The 16841-nt window shown below is 37.0% G+C and overlaps 1 long non-coding RNA gene across 1 annotated transcript; it reads left to right on the forward strand.

Annotated features, from left to right (window-relative positions):
• The first annotated feature begins 1921 nt into the window (after positions 1-1921).
• LOC119143849 lies at positions 1922-13954 on the forward strand. Its single transcript, XR_005102848.1, has 3 exons — positions 1922-2019; positions 4193-4200; positions 13943-13954. It is a non-coding gene; the product is annotated as an uncharacterized LOC119143849 (long non-coding RNA).
• Positions 13955-16841: the final 2887 nt, after the last annotated feature.

A 16841-nucleotide genomic window follows, 5' to 3' on the forward strand; every position in this document is an offset into this window, starting at 1 on the left:
TGAAATTAATCTGGTCTGTGTACTCAGCATTGCCATCACCCTGTACTTTGGGTGTCATTTGATGGGAATTATTAATAATTACACCTCTTGCCTTTTCCTCTCAGAAAGCCAGTCTATGGAGGAGACATCATTCTACATCTTGTCCTTCCCAGCCAGGTTAACTACAGTAGCATTTGAGAATGTTGAAAACTTTGAAAGTCCTCAGGATGTTGAAACCGGCATGATCCTATTGCTGTGAATGCTCAATGTGTTCCTTTTCAGTTTCTTAGGCATTGCCAGTGAGAAGGCTGGAGAGGCACAAAAAATTGGGAGGGGACACAGCTAAGGCAGCTGACCTGGAATAGCCAAAGGCATATTCCATACCATAGAATGTCATACTGAGTATGCAGACTGGTGGAAGGGTTGGTTAGGTCTGGCCAATAGCTGCTCAGAGACTGGGTGGGCATCAGTCAGCAGGTGGTAAGCAATTGTATTGTGCATCACTTCTTCTTTTTTCCTTTTTAATTTTATTCCTCTGTCCCCCTCCCTCTCTTCAGTATAACTGTTATTATTTTATTTTATTTCAGTTATTAAATTGTTCTTATCTCAACCCTCAAGTGTTACCTTTTTCTTGATTCTCCTCCCCATCCTGCTGGGGGCAGGGGTGAGTGAGCAGCTGCATGGTACTTAGTTGCTGGCTGGGGTTAAACCACAACATCGTCATACACAATTATGACTGTGCTGAAAGGGACGGAAGGAAGTCCCTTTATAACCTTTAAATAAGCAAAATGGATTTGGCATGCAAGCACATGATCATCTCATCTGTGGTGGGTTGACCTTGGCTGGCGGCCAGATATGCACACAGCTGCTCTCTCACTCCCCCACCTCAAACAGGAGAATCTTGCAGGTCAAGGTAAAGATGATGAGATCACTTACCAATTTACCATCACAGGTAAAACAGAATAATCTTGAAGAAATTTAATTTGTTGCCAATTAATTCATTTTTGGATAGTAAGGAGAAAAAGAAAAAGTAAATTTAAAACAATACCTTTCTCACACATTCCCAGACTTCACTCCTTCATTCTCAACTCCTCTGCCTCTCTCCCACCCCAAGCAGCACAGGGAGGGATGAGGAATGGGGGCTGTTACAGTCAGTCCATGATAGCTCCTCTCTGCTGCTCCTGCCTTCTCACACTTTTCCCCGGCAGCAGCATGGGCTTTCCAGAAGCCACAGTTCCCTCAAGAAATACACAGCTACTGTGAAGTGAGGTCCTCCACAGGCTGCAGTGTGGATATCTGCTCTGGCATGGTCCTCCTCAAGGGCTGCAGGGAAACTGACCTTTGCTCCACTAGCTGCAGTGGAACCTCTGCTCCAAGATCTGGAGCATCTCCTCCCACTCCCTCTCTGACCCTGATGTCTGCAGGGCTGTTTCCCACACTTTTTTTCCTCACTCCACACCACCTGCGCGTTTGCTGCTTCTTAACTATGTTTTCCCAATGGTGTCCCACCCGTGGCTGACAAGCTCACCTGTGCCCCGTGGTGGGTACATTGGAGATGGCTGGAACCAGCTGTCTCCATCATGGGCAGCCCCTGGCCTCTTAACAGACGTCACCCTACAGCCCTTCCTCTGCTAGTACCTGGATACCTACACATCACCTCTACAGAGAAGCAAGCAGAATTAAAGACTGACTGGACCTTAGCCTCTGCTTCCCTTGTATATTAAACCAATGCCACTGATGCCCAAGTGTTAGGCTCTACAACCAGTATAAATTAAAAGAAAACATTTGTACCTTATTGGAAATGGTGGAAGAACAAATAAACTAATGCACATGTGTGAGATGCAAAAGCATGCAGATGCTCTTCTACCTCTGTGGAATTTATAGTTCAAGCTCAAGTTTTACCAAAAATAATGCACTCAGAAATCATACTGTTCATAGCTGTCCTGGTTTCAGCTGGGACAGAGTTAATTCTTTTCTTAGTAGTTAGTACAGTGCTGTGTTTTGGTCATGATGTGAGTACAATGTTGATAGGACGCTGATGTTTTCAATTATTGCTGAGTGATGTTTATGTTAGATCAAGAACTTTTTGATTTCTTGGGCCCTGCCAGCAAGAGGGCTGGAGGGTCACAGGAAATTGGGAAGGGACACAGCCAGGACAGGTGACCCAAGCTAGCCAAAGAGTTATTCGATACCATATGACATCATGCTGAGTATATAAACTGGGGGAAGAAGAAGGAAGGTGGGGACATTCAGCATTATGGTGTTTGTCTTCCCAAGTGACTAAGTGTGATGGAGCCCGGCTTTCCTGCGGATGGCTGAACACCTGCCTGGCCATGGGAAGTGGTGAATGAATTGCCTTGCTTGTGTGCGCGGCTTTTGCTTTACCTATTAATGGTTACACTGGAAGACACACGCCACAATGCTGCATGTCCCCCTTTTCCTTCTTCTTCCCCTGGTTTATATACCCAGCATGACATCATATGGTATGGAATATCCCTCTGGCTAGTTCGAGTCACCTGTCCTGGCTGTGTCCCCTCCCAGTTTCCCGTGCCCCTCCAGCCCCCTCACTGGCAGGGCCCAAGGAACTGAAAAGTCCTTGACTTAGTATAAACGTTTCTCAGCAGCAACTAACAACATCATTGTGCTATCAACATTGTTCTTATGCCAAATCCCAAACACAGCACTGCACCAGCTACTAAGAAGAAAACTAACTCTATCCCAGCTGAAACCAGGACACTAGGCAGAAGGGTCTGGAAAATATTGTCAGTAAAGCTGAAGGCAAAGAAAGCATTGTGTATCTCTGCCTTACCTGTACGCACTTTCACTAAATCATCCAGCATGTTCAGCTTCAGGCCAAATTTTTCCTTCTTTATTTTTTTATTCATACTATAACAGTAGAAGTTATATTAGCCCTTATTGTCCCTCTGGTTTCATTCCCAGTTGTACTTTGGCTTTCCTAACAGCAGCCCTTCATGGCCTGGAAACATTGCTGCAATTCACGTTTGTAGATGGGCCTTACTTCTATATCCTCTGTGTGTTCTTTTATGCTTTGAGGGTCAATCAAGAGTTCCCTGTTTAACCAAGATAATCTCCTTATATGTCTGTTCATTTTCCTGTGAATGAGAATGAATTATTTTTGTGCTTGAAAAATATTGTCCCTAAAGACGTAGTATAGGGTGGGAATTTTTTCTATTTCTAATTCAAGACAAGGTGAATTTCACTGCCTGCTAGCTTACTGAAGTATGGAGACTTATACATCCATGTTTAAAGCTGACAAAAAATATACATAGTCTTCTTTTAAGTTTTTTGTTTATATTGTTTATAGTTATTATTGTTAATAAATAAGATTAGAGCTCTTGGAATCACAAACAATCTACTGGAAATCAAGCTACCATTTTACAAAATATAAATATGATTTAACTATTTTTTAAATATAATGTAACTAATTGACAAATCTAGAACACTGAATATGACTAGAATAAAAGAAAAAAGTACAAAGAGACATAAATGGAAAAAAGCAACTATGAAGGTAATACTAAGATATTTTCCAGTAGAATTAGTCAGACGGATGTTTTTACGGTATTCTAAGATGATGTGAAATGCTTATCACGGTTATTACTTTTGTAGTACAGCTTGTCTGTCAATGTTACAGTCAGTACCAGAATAACAGAGGTTTTGAAGTGGCAAATATTTTAATATATGTTGCAGTGCTGACTGGTAAAATCAAAATGTTGATAGTAAAGACTCATTTGATACCAGTGATACCAAAAGATTAATGTATAACCTTAGTAAATGCATAACCTTAGTATAATTATTAGATTGTAATTGAGAAGTCCCTGTATTACTATAATTATTAGATTGTGATGGAGAAGACCTGGTATTGTATGGACAAGATTTATGATCCAACTTGAAAAGAGTATCTAGGATGAAAGAAAAGAACTGATTGAATCTCATGGAAACCTATCAGGTTTTGTGAAGAAACATTGTAAAAGGAGCAAGATGACTGGGACATGAAGTGTTTAGAAGACAATGTCTCGGTGGTCACAAAAGCAGTCCTCCTACTCAAAAGAGAAGACAACTAAGCATGTGCAAAAGAAAGAAGGACTAATGTAAATAAATTCTGGGAAATAATCAAATATTTATGGGATTTGGGGGAAATATAATGCATATGTGTGATTATACAGAATATAAGGGACATGTATTTGAGGACAAGGTGAGCACGTTAGGTGAAGCTATCCCCTGTGCTCCTGGCACCATAGTAAAGAATGCCTGCCTTCCAAACTTCGAAACAAGTCTTAGAAAGTTCATTCAACTGATCTTTCAGTAATACATTGAAGAAGTAACCAGTAAAGATCATGGAAACTACTGAAAATGCAGTAATATAGTAAGGATGAGTATGGAAATCAGATACCACATTTCAAAAAGGTGTTATATAAATTTAAAAATATATATTAAAATGCGGAAAATAATTGGTTTGTGTTTTGTAGTTTGTTGGGGAAAAAAAGGGAAAACAACCTTTTTAGAAAGTCAGAATTTTCTCCCATGTGATGCATATTGGCATTGAGTAAGATTCATTTCAGCTAGTTCAATTGTCTACTTTAGGAAGAGATGCACTTATTTCCAGAAATGCATATTTGACACTATTTGATTATTGTTTACACAGATAATCAGTGCAACTATCTTGAACACAGATATCTAGGACATAGAAGTCTACACTGTCACTTGGATCTCATACATGGTGTCATAATCATCATAATGCTAAGGCGCAAGCCACCCACTACTCCAACTCACCGGCAAAGCTGAAATACTAAGCCAAATAGCTTTTAAATAAGTAAAAGATGTAAAAATGACACTGACTGGTGAAAATAGATATTATTTTTCCAGGGCCTGATTACACTGTTACATATGTATCAATGAGCATATATGTGTGTGCATATGCAAGTATATGTGTGCTTACATGTGAATGTTTACATATGTTCAAATCAAAAAGCTACTTGTAGACAACATGTCTTTCTAGGAATAATAGGCCAAAATCAAGGAAATGGTACAGTACTGCAAATGGTAAGAGTGATATTTTTTCAGCTGTCATGTTCTACTGCCAGGTGAAATAAGCAAAATGTTGTTGCCAGTGTCTTTACAGGCATTACTTCAGCCAAGCTCTGTAGAAAATATTTTAGTGTTAGGTTATGTGATAAAAGCTCATCTGCATGTCTGTAAAGTAGCACAGAATGTAGCAGGTGGGAGATGCCAAATAGTACCCTGTCCTGGCTGCTCCCAGGTCCATCAAAACCCCATCAGCTCATTCAAGGTGCTTCTCCACAAGACCAGAGGAGTACAGGGGCCCAAAGGCAGTTGGGAACTCAGATTCCTAAAGACAGACAGGAACTCAAAAGGGAGCCCCTATCCAGACCCTTCCTGGGCTGTCCTAGGACACTCTCAGCCCCAGTGTCTGTGTCTAAAACCCATCAAGATGAGTGTATACTAGACCCACCTTTTGGACTGAGGGGTGCTGTTGTCTAAGGGTATGAGAGACAGGGTGCAAGGGAAGAACATTTTGCAGTTGCACAAGTTTTATTATGGAATATTTAAAAGAGGAACCAAAAGTGAGGAGCTGGATTTTGATCATTTGGGTAGACACAAGTATGGAGAAATAGAGGAATAAAGGGATAAAGTGACTGGTCACACGTAAATAGTTCCCTGGTTGATAAGCTTCTTTGGCCATGCCCTGCACCTAAGAGCACAGTCTGTCCTATCTCCTTATTAAATTCCTTTATAACTCTTTTCCTGGTTGAGAGACATGAATTCTGTGTGTATGTGTGTAGGGGCATCTAGGTGGTGCCAACTGGAGTCAAACCATGCAGCAGAGTGCCCATGTGTCTGTGGTGCCAACAGCTGGAGGGAGTGAGGGTATGATCGCTAGCGAAGTTGAAGCTGTACTAGTTGGTGAGGTGACCTAGGAGCGAGGCATGGCTCCAAGGGGAAAACCACAGGGAAGCTGGGTATTGGACACCACGGGAGTCCTGGACAGCTTTGGGTGTGCAAGTCTGCTGGAGGGATCCACACCGTACAAGTGCATATATGTATTCCCACAGGTGGATCTCCATCCTCATCAGCCAGAGAGGGGAGCAGGTTGAGGCTGTTGGTTCATGTGAGTGCTGTCTCTATGTGTTTGTTGTTTGCATGGCTGGTTGTGTACCTATGTGATGTATATGTATGCTCTGAGTGTGTGTGCATCTACTGGGATACATCTTCAGCTTCAGTACTGGTGGGAACTGGGCAGAGACAAAAAGCATCCTCACCTTTTGCACACACCTTCACAAATTCCTGTTATGAGTGGGTGGAACAGGTCAAAATCTTCTGTGTGTCCAAAGACAAATAAAGCATTCATGACTGAAAAAGAAAAATCAGAATAAATTATGAAATTGTGTGATCAGTTAAATCTTTTAGAAAAAGAGAAGAAAACAGGAAAAAGAATTTTTTTGTAACTCACACCATAAATAAGAACTTTAACAAGTCACAAGTGAATGGAGTTTTTTGTTTTGTAGAAGTTATTTATCCGTATTTGTATCAATGAGCAGTTATTCATATGAGTATCAATGACATAGGTTTTGTCTTCTTAGGAGCACACTGGAACTACTCAGATTTGCCCAAATCAAGCATGTGAGTATAACAAGAGGTGAGGCACAACACTTTTCCTAGCATTAAGATGGAGTGTGTCTCCTTTAACGATGCTTGCATGCTGAAAGTGATAGTATTTATGGATTTTTTTCCCAGTTTTATGAACCGTAATTTAGCCCCTGAAGTGCATTACAGGTTTCATAGTTGCATATTCTTCTGGCTTGACGTGTCAGGTGTTGACAGTACAACATTTTGCATATTCATCTATCTTATTTCCATGATCTACAATGTGTGTAGGAATCATAAATCCCTGTTCTGCACATTTACGAACTTTTTCAGGCAGTGTTGCTCAGACCATTCCTATTTAATTATTGCTCAGAGTTTCACCAGGAAATATTCCATATTTCTTCTGTATATTTGATGTAATGCAGACTGAATAATAATTATGAGAATTAGAGACATAATTTAACTGGTAAATATTGCCATAATTATAATTTGGTTCCATAATTTGACTACCACAGATATTCCAATCTAGCAAACATATTTTGAGGTTAACTTTATTAAAAAAAAAAAAGCAAATAGGCAGAGGGTAGGATGTGAAGGATAAAAATGACCATCTTTTTACGTGGCCTGTTGTAAAACTGGTAAAATGTTATTATGTTTTATTGACATACAATAAATAAAATGACAAAATGGTCAGAAGAAAACCTATTAACTGAAAAGGCCAAAATGAAATAAAAATGTTTCAGTACTGTCTAAACTGAAATATTTCCATTCATTAGAGCCAAAATTATCTTGAGTGTTTATATATAGTTCTTTTATGGTTTCTGCCTCAAGATGAATAATTTTGAAATCATAGACGTGTAGGATGTAAAACAAGAAGTTACTTTACATTCAATTCTAATCATACTCCGTTATGGTTTCCACCCAAGTTATGCCAGGGAAAGAGAACTAGCCTGATAATACCAAGACGGTTTGTTATGCAAACCTAAGTTTCTGTGACTCCAGCCATGCTGTGATTCTTATAAATTCAGAATATTTTTGGCAGCATACTTGCCTGGTTTCTCCATCCTCAATAGTTTATATGTATTACACTTTTCCACAATTTTTATCCAGAAGAAATTGTTTCACTTTTTACTTGCATGAGTCCTTACAAGGTAAATAGAAGGCGGGAGAATGAACAGTCAAGCATCGCAGCGATCATCCACACTGCTTTCACACTAGCTCTATCCTTGGTTTGTTGCTGAACTACTTGCACTAACTCTAAGGCAACTATGTTATGATGTTAGTGTTGACATTGGCCAAGCTAATGCTATAGCTCTTGGATCTAGAAATGAGTCCCTGGCATGAAGGACTTGGCTTTTATTTATTTCTATTTTATTTTAGGACTCCTAGTCCAACCACCTTTTTTTCAGGGCGGGTGGAGGTGATTGTTCGTTGGTATCAATGCTGTTAGGAACATGGTCTGCTCAAAGAAATAGAAAGATGAATGTGAGTGCTCAGATTTTTCCAGATAATTCAGTCAATGAACCTTTGTTTAATTTTGCTAGTGTTCCATAAAAGACTCAGTTTGTTAAACTACACTCTGTGATTTCAACTGTTCTCATATATAAATATTTATTCTTATAAATAGACACAATTTGTGTGTCTGTGTGCCATTGCTTGCCCAGAAGTTCAAATGTTTGCTTTGGCTTTCCTCTAAATTAGAATGCCAACACTAACCTATTGTCTTAAGAAAACTGCACTACTTTTAAGCTAAAACCCAGTACAAGTTGGTCTCAATCACTGAATTTGGTCTGCCAGAATGAGTGTGACCTCTTCGGTTGTTACATTAATAAGGTTCTTTTCTCTAGAGTAATCCTTTGGGATGTATCAGTGTAATCTCTGTTTTTTGGCTTTTCACCCATGTCAAAGACCAATTGTTCTATGAGGACTTTTTTCTACTTTTTCTTTCCTATGAGAATGAACTATTCAGTCCTGTTGGTTCATCAAGGAAAAAAAATGGAACATAGGAAATGGGCCAGATCCAAGGTCAATCTCTGAATTAATATGGAACAGGAAATGTTTCAGAGAAGATATAATAACAATTTGTATAGAGAATGCTGATGCTTTGCAATTTGAAAGAAAAAAAAAAAAAAAGAAGGGGGGTGTGTGTGTGAAGAACTAATCCAAGAAAAGGAATGGAAATAGTTTCATGGCTGTTGTGTAAATGTGCGGCTTCAGCAATAACAGACTCTAGTCTGTAGACGTGAGGGCAATCCCACGAGCCTCTCATGCCAAAAAAGCAAAGTCAGGAAGCAGGCCAAAACCCACACAGGTTTGGAAACCTGCCTGACATAAGTTTTAAGAAGCTTTGCCAAGGGCTTTATTACATCACTGGCAAAATTGTTGAATGATCTGACTTCAATCAGAACTGACCTGCAAAATAAATAATTATTTCCTGGCAGAGTAATGAAGCTCCATAAGTGAAAAAGACATAAGTGAAAAGGTTTGTAGGAATAGTGGGCATATCCAACACCATTGAGTGTCTATCCATTTTATCTGTAGATCCCCCTTTGTACCTTGTGATAGACTGCAGGCAGATCAAAAAATATTCATAAGATGTAATGACATTTCAAAAGTAATTAGGTCCCTATAATCTTAATGAAAATTTGTGGCAGCCTGAAGGAAAGACCCAGATTAGTGTCTTCACTGAAGGAAAAATCAAAGGGAATGAAATTTATATGTTTGGTTTTTTTTTTCTGGCAGTGCCTAAAGGACAGCTTTTTTTCCTGGCCAGCCAAATGTACATAAATCTGGCCAAGTTGTATCATCTGTTGTCTTTGCTTTGGTGGAAAGAATCACTGGTGACAAGAGAGCAGAAAGGAGAATTAGTGTTACCTTTCTTACAAGGCAAGGGGGACAGCAAACCAGACAAAACCATAAGTCAACTGCTTCTGTTTGCTGTGCTGCTAATGGAAAAATCACTTTTCTATAGTCTTAGGAGCAAAGAAGTATTTTAGATATATTTATATAATTCCTGCCTATTTGTATTAATCTAATTTTCATGTTAGAACAAGTAATTTCAGTTTCTGTGTTCTTTAAAAAGTATTAATCTTTATTATGGAAAATTCCTTTTAACAGTTCTCACACATATTATTATAACTCTATTAAGATAATAAAAATACAGAATTATTTGAATTAAATTATTTTTTATTATTTGAGTCTTCAGAAGCAATCAATCACAGTTCAATATGTTTTCTGCATTTTTATAAACATAACCAATAAAGATTCTGTTTTAGTTGGAAAATTAGAGGTATTTCAAAATTCTAATGCAACCATAGTTATATTTGCCCTTCTTGTAGGCTTGGGGTTCATAAAAAGAGGTAGGACTACATAGCAGAAAGACTGCCCTGTCCTCAGAAACAAATTGTGTGTGCTGTAGCATTGCCTGTCTTACATGAGAGAGGAAGTTTCAAAGTGGTAAAAAAATACACCACTCCCCAAAAGACACACAAAACCCCCCATAAAACCCACCCCCACCCCTCTTACCCAGTGTGTTGCAATTTGTTAGCTAAAGAACTCAGCTACAGCACAAGAAACTGAAATTCAAAGAAACAGTTTAATAATTCAGATCAGACCATTATGCCTACTCTCAGTCCTTCTTTTTCCTATAAATGAATAAAAGCATGTTCAGTGGGTTTGACCTTTAACAGCTAGTGAAAGATCTTTCTAATCCTGGGTCTTGAGTATTTTAGGCAGGTGGAAAGACCTTTGTTTTTTAGACATAAATGACTTTGTCAAAATTAACATGTATGTTATCATGAAATGTTATAGTTTGAGCATCATGAATATTTTATGACTTAAAACTGGTCGAAACCTGGCTCGCCACTGGTTAAGATTTCTTGATCAAGGATGAATTGCACACGATCATATAGTGTTGCTGATTTATATCAGGTAAGCACCAAAATCACTCCCACTCTAGCCAATTAACCTTTTATGAATTTCTTGTAAACTGTTTTTCCGAAAGCACAATGGTGACAAATGGCTGATGTTCCTTTCACTCTGTTTCCACAAGAAATGAAAATGAACTTTTATTTTGTAGTGAAAGTCTCATATTGCTTCATAGATCCTTGTTACTCTGCACATGTCCTGTTCTCAAGAGTATGTTTTTATACAGAAGGCTGCAGAAATCTAACATTTCATATGGGGAAAAAAAGGCCACTTTTTCAGACTTAAAGAAAGCCTGAGCTTTGTTGTGGAGGGAGTTCTTTTCAGTATTACTGCTTTGTAAAATATATTGACCTCAGAGCTGCAATTTGTTCCAAAGAGAATATTTCACAGGATCTTGTTCAGCTCCTGTCCTCTCCAATGCCACTGGCAAAATGTGTTACATTTGTTCACAGAACACACCTAGGGAAAGAAAGAAAAGGGAAATAGACAGCTAGTAATGTTTAGTGCAGCTCCAATTCACTCTCTAACAAAAGAGGGAGAGTGAATGGGGAATGGAGAACCAGCAAATGTAAAATGATTTGAGAGTAGAATCCAAACAGGCATAACAGAACCAAACCAAAGCTGAGGCTTCTAGGGAAAGCTAGCTCAAAATATGAGGACCATACCCGTTGGAAAAAAAGTATGTTTAGGGATAAAATTAGGGTATATTAAAACAGTACTCACGTTAACAAAATGAGAGTAAAAGTATACTGATAGCTTAAGCTGTTTCATGGTCATTTTTGTTTGTTTGTTTGAAGAACATCCTCTGTGTCTAAATACAGAAGCCTACATTGGAGATATTCCCTTTGCTTTTGTGCTTAAGAGGCACCTGCCAGGTATTAATCTGATCTATTTTAGACACATACTTCAGCATAGGATGAATAGAGCTTTTAAAGTACTTTCTTTTCTTCATTAAATTTTCTTCATTCATCATTTTTTTCAGAAAAAAAAAACCCTAATGTATGCAGCTCTGGTATATGTATGCATAGCATATTCGATCAGATGAATTTCCTACCCCAAATAATAAGCATCCAGCTTCCCTGTTCCACTGTTCCTCACTCCCAGGTTACTGTAATCAGCAGCAAGACTCTGGTAGAGGTGATCTTAATACAGAGAAATACAAGATGCAGTAAAGAACTAATTCAATACAGTGCATCTTTTTTCCCTACAACTCTGAAAGCAGGTATTTGACATTACCACTACTGAGGCTTCTCTCGCCTTCTTAGGACTTTGTAAATTTTTCAGGGATAACAGCTGGTCACTCAGTCTTTCTAAGGTGATAAACCAGTGAAAACTTTTGGTTATTTAGTGAATATCTAGCAAACTGCAGCAAACTTGCCACTGAATAAATTTCACATGATTGTTGGTGTTTTATTCTGGGGGGGTGGGGGTGGGGGGGCATGGAGGTGGCGTGTGTGTGTGTAGATTTTGTTCTTTTTTTTTTCCTTAAACATCTCACTACTGGTAGCATTGCACAAGAACTGTTAGAGACAGATGAAGTGAGATCTGTTGGCTAACTGCCTACTAGAAATGTGTAATTTTTTTTCTGTTTAAACTTAAAGAAAGTGAATTTTTAATATTAATTTTCAAGTGTTCAAAATATCTCTTTTTATACTCAGTCAAATCTACAAACACTTAACAGATTTCATTCAGAAAACAAAAGTAAAGCTTCAGAGAATAATACCTTGACAGTCACAATGTTACTACTACCCTAAAAATCTAACTTTGGAAATTTCACAGTGAAGGGATCTTTTTTTCTTATCAGTATTTTGAAACTGGTTTTCATTGTGTCTATCCAGAACTCCAAATTCTGTGCACCTTGTGGGCTGCAGTGGAGCAGAGGAATCTGGGAGCTGTTAGGAACCAAGAGTATATAGTATCTCCTCTGGAAAAGGTTGCAGTCATGAGGAACCACTATTATAATCGCCAGATGATGACTAGCTCATACATTCAGTAGGAATGACTAATGTAAGAAATTATAATCATCAGATTGAAGGAAAAATGGTCAAATAAGTATCTCATTAACAAAAACTTGATTAGGACTGAACCAGGAATTCAGTGAAGATAATGAAGGTCTCATTAATTGCAGAGGCATTTGAATCTGACCAAAGGTATAAAAATGTATTTGAAAATTAGGTTCGGGATGACTATAAATAGCTTTTGCTTTCTGCCCTACATCTTCATTTTATGCAATAATGTTATTTAGTACGAATTTGTTTATTTATCTGTTAATACTGCAACTAATGCTATTATCACATTGTATAATGAGCATCAACTATTCTTTCAAATAATTTAAATAATTCAGTAGATCTAAAATGAGAAAAAAAGGGAAGTATACATCTTTCTATGCAGATGCTGTCTCAATTGGGACCAGTAGAGTGAAGCTCATTCTAGCACTGATTGCTATGAGCAGCATGGGTACAATTTGAAAGAGAAGAAAGAATATTATTAAATATGAAGCTAATGAAAAAAATGTCCTCCTCACAAAACATCAAAATGTCATCCTTTGAGGTACCACCTCATTATTTTTTAGTGATCTTTGTGCTCAGAAAAGCAAATGATTGTATAAAAAATGTAAAATAAAAGGCAAGAGAGAGAAATGTAAACGTCTATGTGTAGAAAGCAGCTAAAACAAAAAGAAGCATACTGATAAGGACAACAAAACATAGATGTTTACATGCATTTTTTCCTATATTTTTGTCCTGTAATTTGCACCACAGGGAAGGGATTTTCTGATCCTGCATACACTCTGACAGTGATAAAACTATGAACATCACTATTTGCGGGCCATAGCGAAACTCAATAAATTGCCTGGCAGAAAAGTGTTAAAATAAATACTTTATTATGAACATGAGCAATATACATGAAGTAGCATAATAAGACTCTAAATACACATGCCTGTTTGCTTCCAAAACAACAGTATTCTTGAATGTAATAGAAAAAAAATACCTATTTCAATTAACAGTTTTGTTTACTGCTTGGTTCACCTGTGTCACTTGATATTGTGTGAAAGAAATATAATTTCAAAGAAAGTTAACCATCTGTGGAAATATTTAATGAGCTCTAGTTTTTCATCATGCCTGCAGACTGTTTTGCTTCATATTATAGGCACACAATTTTTAAAATAGATTTTCTCCCAGAGATCTTATGATCTGAATGTGAAACAAGGCACAAATTATAATGACAGGCAGCTAGATGGGGTAGCTTACTAGGAAACAGTTCTATGTGAATCTCTCATAGGCACTTCTGAACTTCTGCAGTTATCTTATTACTTTGTACCTGTTTAATTTATTTCGGGATATGAAAACTGTACTTAAGAGTTAGGCTGATTAACCTCTGTTGGGTCTTATAGGAAAACAGAAGAGTTTGAGAGAATGTTGAAGGAAAATTAAATGCATTGAAGATTTCTGTAACTTCTTAATTTTTGTTACAATAGATAAATAACATTATTTGTTACAGTAATTAAATAAAAGCATATTTTCACAAAAGCAAGTGTCACTGTTACATCATCTTTTGTTTTGTTTCTTGTTCTGCTTGCTGGCCATTGAAGCACTAGTAAAAAAAGCATTATAAATAAATATGCTGTTTGATGAATATCTTATTAACTGCCAACAAACTGAATTTTTAATGTATCAGCCTAAACTTTCAACAGGCAATTCCCTAACAGATGTACCAACATTTCATATAATGGCATGAAATTCCTAATGGCCACACAGAATGAAAAGTGATGAATACCTCAGATGACTAATCTCAGTGAACAAATACCTTACACTGAGATATCAGAAATTACAACATTCATATCGAAGTTCTGCTCTCTAAGTTTCCTACATGTGTCTTATTCATTGAATAGGGGATTTCATTGAAATGAATATTAAATAATTATATTATTCACAAGTAATACTGTTCAGTCAAACTGCTGAGGTTAGCCCAAATGACTACGCATAAACCCTTTGATCCCAATAACTTATTGTGGTGCCTGTATGTGATGCAGATTTCATAGGAAAATGAAACATGAATATTTGAGGAAGTTTTCTAAAAATATACTGGCATTTTGTGTTTACCTTTCAGATTTTCGAAGCAATTATTTTGAAACCATGATTTACAGGGGAGACAGGAAAAAGTTAAACTTTTAAAAGAAAAGAAAATGATAATATGAGCATAATATTCCAAAACATTATAGTACCTTGACAGGATGGTCCAACATCTAAAATTTTGTAAAGCCTTAGGCAAGAACTTTGTATTATTAGCAAGGGCAATTTAATAGTCTTCAGTCATATGAAACTGTTCTGCCTACAGTCCCACATGCAAAGCAGCAAAACTGAAATCGAAGGTAACCTTTTGTGAATGGGATTTCAAAGCCACTGTAATTGGAATCTAAACCTGGATATTTATAACAAAGATGAGTTTACTGTGAATCCAACCTCTATCACTCAGATCTTCTGAAGAATAGATTTTCCCAGGCCTTTGATTGGCTTTTCCTTCTCTATCCATGACCCCTGGGCAATGAAACATGGACTTTGAGCTGTCTTCAGATAATCGTTTAGAATACATTTATGCTAAGCAATTTTATTGTGCACTTAAAATTCCATCATCGATACTGCTTTTGTTGGTTGTATCCCAAAGGGAGTTTTAAGAACAAAATCATAGTTTTCAGACATGTGAAGATAAGGCCAGCTATCTTTAAAGTGCAAAGACATTTATCTGCACCAATCTATATTTTCAAAATAAAATTTGCAGCAAAGTCCTAAACTTTGATATTTCTAAAGAATAAACTTCTCTTTCTGTAATGAATATGAAAAAATTACTGAAGGTAGCAAATGCTGAAGAAACTGTGAAAACATAGGGGTTTTTATCTGTTTGTTTTTTAAGTGGTAGTTCTATATGAAGATATATTTTATGGTTCTAACCCTGAAAACTAAATAGTATAAGAGAAGCTGTGTAACGAAGTTATTTTTCCTTTTTCCATTGTGTAAGTCTTTGTGGGACTGGGATCCAAGTTTAAAGAAAATAAAACACAGTTATAATTTAGAAGTAATTCCAGCTCTAACTAGTATGTCATATAATGAAAAAACTCATGGCTAAATAAGTCTATTGCAGATTTGGTTTTAGGTATTCTGGCAATAAATTAATTGGTACTAATGTTACAGTTTAAGATGATCCCTGTTCTCTCCCACTTCCTCAGAAAGCTGGATTTGAACAATAAGGACATGCAGACAAATAATGCCATCAGAGTATTAGTGAGGAAATTGATCCTTCTGCTTCAAAGTAGCTCTTGTTACAAGTTAGCTATACCTTCACCTCTGATGAGTTTATAAATAAAATTGATAAACACATCCAAAAGAGTCACCACAACACAATTATTCAGTAAAAATGAGAGAAAAATAAAAAAAAAAATATACAGAACAATCCCAGTTCAGAACAGCCAAGAACTTTGATCACAAAAGATAACTCAGCCATACAATTCCTTCAGAGACCACAGCTGTAATTAAAATGTCATTAAAAGAAGGTCTTGATAGTGTGTTGAACTTGTCAGTGAAGTATAAAGAACTTGGCTTAGAGAGGATCAACAATTCTTCTTGGCTATAGAGAGCTTTATAAGTCATTTATATTTATCTTAAAATTACCTAGCTCCAGAATAACAGTGATCAGAGCCCAGCAACTTCTGCAAATAGCGGGATAGCAACAACTGCTCTCTGCATACACTTTTCATTATTCACAAACACATAGTAACAGCCCTGTGCAGAAACAGCCTGTACTTATTGAGAGGTAAACCTGACAGTAGTTGTGTGATAGACAAGATCAGACCTTGGAGAAATCACTTAGTTTTGCTGAACTTGTATAATTGGAAAAAATAGGTCTGTAGTGCTTGATCTGTAGAGACTGTAATGTAGAGCCCTTAGTGTCATTGTGTGAATGGATGGATCCACGATGTTGATATGTCACTGAAAAAAATTCCTCAACGCTTATAGACTGAATTAATAAAGTTGCCTTAGAAGTAAAGCAACTTATTAGTAGAAAGGATCAATTTGCAAAGTATTAATTTTGGGAACTTATGCCAGTTCATTTAAGATTTAGAAGCTCAGATTTAACCTCTACTTTTAAAATATTTTAAAGCCTGGGTAACCAGGATGTGTCCTTTATTAAAACAGAAACATAACTAACTCAGAGTTCTGGCCTTAGGATGTAAAGAGAACCATTGCAGGAAAGTTACATTTATTTTTATGTTTTAATTTAAAAATGTTAAATTAACTACATGGTTTTTAACATGATCT

The sequence above is a fragment of the Falco rusticolus genome, chromosome 2, assembly GCF_015220075.1.
Source record: "Falco rusticolus isolate bFalRus1 chromosome 2, bFalRus1.pri, whole genome shotgun sequence".
In the NCBI taxonomy this organism is placed as follows: Eukaryota; Metazoa; Chordata; class Aves; order Falconiformes; family Falconidae; genus Falco; species Falco rusticolus.